This window comes from Eretmochelys imbricata, chromosome 1, assembly GCF_965152235.1.
Source record: "Eretmochelys imbricata isolate rEreImb1 chromosome 1, rEreImb1.hap1, whole genome shotgun sequence".
NCBI classification, from domain to species: Eukaryota; Metazoa; Chordata; order Testudines; family Cheloniidae; genus Eretmochelys; species Eretmochelys imbricata.
Window position 1 is genome coordinate 81,479,338 of NC_135572.1, and position 5,085 is coordinate 81,484,422.

Sequence of the window (5,085 nt, forward strand, 5' to 3'; positions counted from 1 at the left end):
CTGCTAGGGACACCTAGAATTGTAACCCTCTCTGTTATCCCTCTGCCTTAGCAAGAGTGACCTTTACTGGAGATTAGACTGGGTCAGTTCCCTGTCACACCACTCTGTCCATCTCATCCCTTGAGACTGCATCAGTCTTTACTTTGCTTTTCAGCTAACAATCAGTGAACCCCAGTTCCTGAGTTCCCCAGAGAGTTCTCTCTGTAGTATCCAATCCCTCTCACTGGACGCTCACAAAAATTATTAAGGTACACTATCTCCAAAGAGACAATATTCATACCAGATTGTTACGTTATCTGAAACCTCACACTTTACTTTAATACAATAGCTCTGAGAGGGTTGATAGGAAAACTAAGAACAAGTTTATTCATTTAATATATAGTCCTCAGATAGAGGACGTATCAGATATTAAACTGATAAGAACAGATACTACACTTGATCTTAGCAGAGATGTAAGTGATACTAAGCAAGAGAAAAAGAGACAGGTCTGGTTACAACCAAAAGCAAAGAAAACCTGCTTTCTATTGACTAAAACTTAATTCTAGCAAGTTCTTTCTTTGCCTAAACCAATTTTTCACTTACAGCAAGTTATCGGCAGCTCCTGCTGTTCAGGACAAGAGGATCCAACTGTCAAAAGCTCAAAGTATGTTGTTCCTATGTCCCCTACGTGATGGATAACTAGAATATCTTTTTGCTCTCCCTTACATTTCCAAACTCCATTGTGTTCATCACAAGAGTCAGGAAGACTTCCTGGCTGCATACTCGGACTCTCAAGTTCACTAAGTTGTTTCCTCTGTCGCTTGTTTACTTGATTGCTTTATTTACCTGATATGTAAATTACTTTCATTGTCTTTTGTCTGTAATCAAGATGGTCAAACTGGTAAATCCACCTTCTTTTGTCTAGGGCAGTGTGATGCGGGGTAGTATGTCCAAAGGCCTCCTGCTGGAGGCCTCGTGATCCTACCCCACCCTGCCCCTGAAAAGGAGCAACGGAAGTGAGTCCTCCAGGCTGCCTAGAATGGGTATGGGGGAAGCAGCCAACTAGAGAGACGCTGCAGAGAGCAGTCAACAGAATCCAGCAGGCTCTCATAAAAGGTGCTGCTGGACAGAGCGGAGTCAGTTGTTGGATGGCGCCCTGGGAGTGAGCATAGTGCTCCTGGCTGGTTGCAGTACCCAGACAGAATAATTGCTGGCAGGGACTGGGGGAACAAGGAAGGTGCTTCTGGCTGGCTGAGGGAATGCAAGAAAGACTTCAACCTGAGATAAAGGTGAAGGTGAAGGGGGCTGCAGGGAAGTGGCCCAGGGAACAGTAGCAGAAAGTTGAAAAGGATGCAGCATGTGTCTGTTATTTATAGAGTCCCGGGGCTGGGATGTGGAGTAGTGGGTGGGCCTGGTTCCCCCCTCACCACATGCAGGAGCCGAAAGCCCTGAAGAAGGGGAGATTAAACAGGTCCAAGGAGTGGGCTGTGGACCTCAATGAGGTCAGCATTTTTAGACTTTGTGATCCCCCTGGAAGGCGACTGAACTGAACTCATGGCCCAGCTGGAGAGCTGCAGCCAGTGAGGTTTCCTACCAAGAGATGAGTCTCCGGGGGAAGCCCTGGGGGCACTGCTCCATTCCAGAGCAGGGACCACTTGAGAGAGAGAGACCAGAAGGGGCTGAGAGTCAGTTTGAACCAGGGTACTGTGATAGATCCTGTGGGACTGATTGTGGACCTGAGCCCATGGAGGGTTGCAGGTGAAAACTCTGCCAACAAGGGTATTGTGATATGCCCTGTTGGACAGATGGGGCTACAGATAAAGAGACTGTACTGAGGGCACTGAGATAGGCCCTGTTGGCCTTGTACCTGGAAGGGGTCTGTTTTGTTTTGCACATACAGATTGTGTGAGACTTAGCCAGAAAGCTGAGTCACTGAAAACCTGCTTGAGAAAAGTTAAATGCCAACAGGGGTCACCATAAGCAGCACAAAGCAGAGAGTGCAAGCATGCATCTGGCCAGCAGGGGCACTCACAGGAAGCAAGTTGACCCTGTCCCAGGCAGGCTTGGTTTATACACTGCCTCACAAATACATTTTAAGAACATAATTCTAGCACACATCTATAGCTCTTTGTACACAACCCATACATACATCATGCACTGCTTTTCTGAATCAGTGTGTCACCAGTCATCAGTGTGTCACCAGATATCATGTGATATCTTACATGACCTTTTAGATATATATGGTGAAAACATTGTGTTGGGGGTAATGAGTGTGTCAGGACACGTGAGTTACAGTATGGTGGGCCCTCTGTCAGTTGGCACTAAGGCACTCCTAGGGTCACAGGTGGGGAGGAGGTTCACTTAAGCAATTTCTAATCAAACTGTTATCTATTATGGGGCAAATCCTGAAGTCTTACTCAGACAAAACTCTCATTGAGTGATGTTACAGTAATAGTAAATGCCTTTTAGAAGTTTGCACTTTTATTCAATACTGTGCCCTGCCTATGTCCGTCATTCAGCAAGCACTTAAGCATGTCTTACTATAAGCACATGAGTAATCCCATTATTTTCAGTGGAATACTCCTGTGCTTAACAAAGAACAAGTTAAAAATTACTTAGACAAGTTAGCTGTCTTCAAATCACACGGGCCTGATGAAATACATCCTAAAATACTCGAGGAGCTGACTGAGGAGATATTTGAGCCATTAGCGATTATCTTCAAAAAATCTTGGAAGATGGGAGAGATTCCAGAGTACTGGAAAAGGGAAAATATAGTGCCCATCTATAAAAAAGCAAATAAGGACAACCCGGGGAATTACAGACCAGTCAGCTTAATTTCAGTACCTGGAAAGATAATGGAGCAAATAATTAAGCAATCAATTTGCAAACACCTAGAGGATTATAAGGTGATAAGTAACAGTCAGCATAGGTTTGTCAAGAACAAATTGTGTCAAATCAACTTAATAGCTTTCTTTGACAGGGTAATAAGCCTGGTGGATGGGAGGAAGCAGTAGATGTGGTATATCTTGACTTTAGTAAGGTTTTTGATACTGTCTTGTATTACTTTCTCATGAACAAACTAGGGGAATACAACCTAGATGGAGTTACTATAAGGTGGGTGCATAACTGGAAAACTGTTCCCAGAAAGTATTATCAGTGGTTCACAGTCAAGCTGGAAGGGCATATAAAGTGGGATCCCGCAGGGATCAGTTCTGGGTCTGGTTCTGTTCAATATCTTCATCAATGACTTAAATAATGGCATAGAGAGTACACTGATAAAGTTTGCAGACAATACCAAGCAGGGAGGGATTGCAAGTGCTTTGGAGGATAGGATTAAAATTCAAAATGATCTGGACAAACTAGAGAAATGATCTGAAGTAAATAAGATTAAATTCAATATGGACAAATGCAAAGTACTTCACTTAGGAAGGAACATTCAGTTGCAAAATGGAAAATGACTGCCTAAGAAGAAGCACTGCAGACAGGCATCTGGAGGTCATAGTGCATCAGAAGCTAAATATGAGTCAACAATGTAACACTGCAAAAAAAGCAAACATCATTCTGGGTTGTATTAGCAGGAGTGTTGTAAGCAAGACACAAGAAGTAATTCTTCTGTTCTACTTCATGCTTATTAGGTCTCAACTGGAGTATTGTGTTCAGTTCTGAATGCCACACTTCAGGAAAGATGTGGAAAAATGGAGAAAGTCCAGAGAAGAGCAACAAAAATGATTGAAGGTCTAGAAAACATGACCTATGAGGCTTTGTTTAGTCTGGAGAATAGAAGACTGAAGGAGGACATAACTGTTTTTGAGTACACAAAAGATTGTTACACGAAAGAGGGAGAAAAATTGTTCTCCTTAATGTCTAAGAATAGGACAAGAAGCAATGGGCTTAAATTGCAGCAAGGGAGGTTTAGGTTGGACATTAGGAAAAACTTCCTAACTGTCAGGGTAGTTAAGCACTGGAATAAATTGCCTAGGAAGGTTGCAGAATCTCAATCATTCAATATTTTTAAGAGCATGTTAGACAAACGCCTGTCAGGGATGGTCTAGATCATACTTAGTCTTGTCATGAGTGCAGAGGACTGGACGAGATGACCTCTTGAGGTCCCGTCCAGTCCCATGATTCTATGATTAAACATGTGCTTAAGTACATGCAGGACTGAGGCCTGAATCAGTTACATGTTACCATAAAACACAAAGGCAAGACAGTGAAAATGCAGAAGTGTAGGGTTGTTGTTGTTTTTACAGTTCTACAGCTTTTTTATTTTCCATAAACCATAATAGGTACTATGATGTCTTGTTATTGCTTTTGTAATGCAGTGAAATCTTAATAATGTATATGTTAAACACCTGTTCTTTGCTTGTGTGCTATGTAATGAAGGTAAAATTTGCTGACTGTGCAGAGACATACCACAAGGCATTTTCACCATTTAAGTTCTCTGGTGGAGACTTCTTTAGTGCATAGGCCTTGTGCTGAGCCTCTGCACAGGGTGAATTTCACCCTGTGACTGCCAGTCATCAAATGCAGGAAAGCTATAGAAAGTGGGGGATGCAGAAGAAAAGTCTGCTGCATCCCAGTAAAGGAAGTGTTACTCTGGGCCTTCAGCTTCCTAACCTACTCAAGTTGACCTTGCAATTAATATGAAAATAGAAGAAAATGACACAGCATTTATCTAGTCATATGACAAAGACTAGTGAAAACAGGAATGGTACAACGTTTATCCAATAAGGCTTTATCTAGAAGTGGTTGCAGCAAAGAATTGGGAGCCAAGAAGATCTGGGGTTCTAGCCACAGATGAAGCAGACACATGCTCACAGTGGCTTCTGGAAAGTCAGGTAAACATTGGAACTTTGCTGAAAACCAGATGCTGCATCTGAGTTGAGGGAAAATGAAAAAAAACATTCTTCTTATCTTTGGAAAATTAGGCTCTCCTGATCCTGTTCAGAAACCATACTAGAGACGCTCTGTTTGATATGGCTGTGGACTGAACAAAGGAAGTCAAAGATGCTCTAACTTTTGGTGTAGGTGTGTCATTTGTATTAATAACCAAATTTCCACTTTGCTTCAGGGCCAGTCTCCGCAATTATCCTTGGAAATTCTGGA

At 42.6% G+C, this 5,085-nt stretch overlaps 1 pseudogene; it reads right to left on the bottom strand.

Moving 5' to 3' along the window:
* Positions 1-356: 356 nt before the first annotated feature.
* Positions 357-457, bottom strand: LOC144259757 (U2 spliceosomal RNA; annotated as a pseudogene).
* Positions 458-5,085: the final 4,628 nt, after the last annotated feature.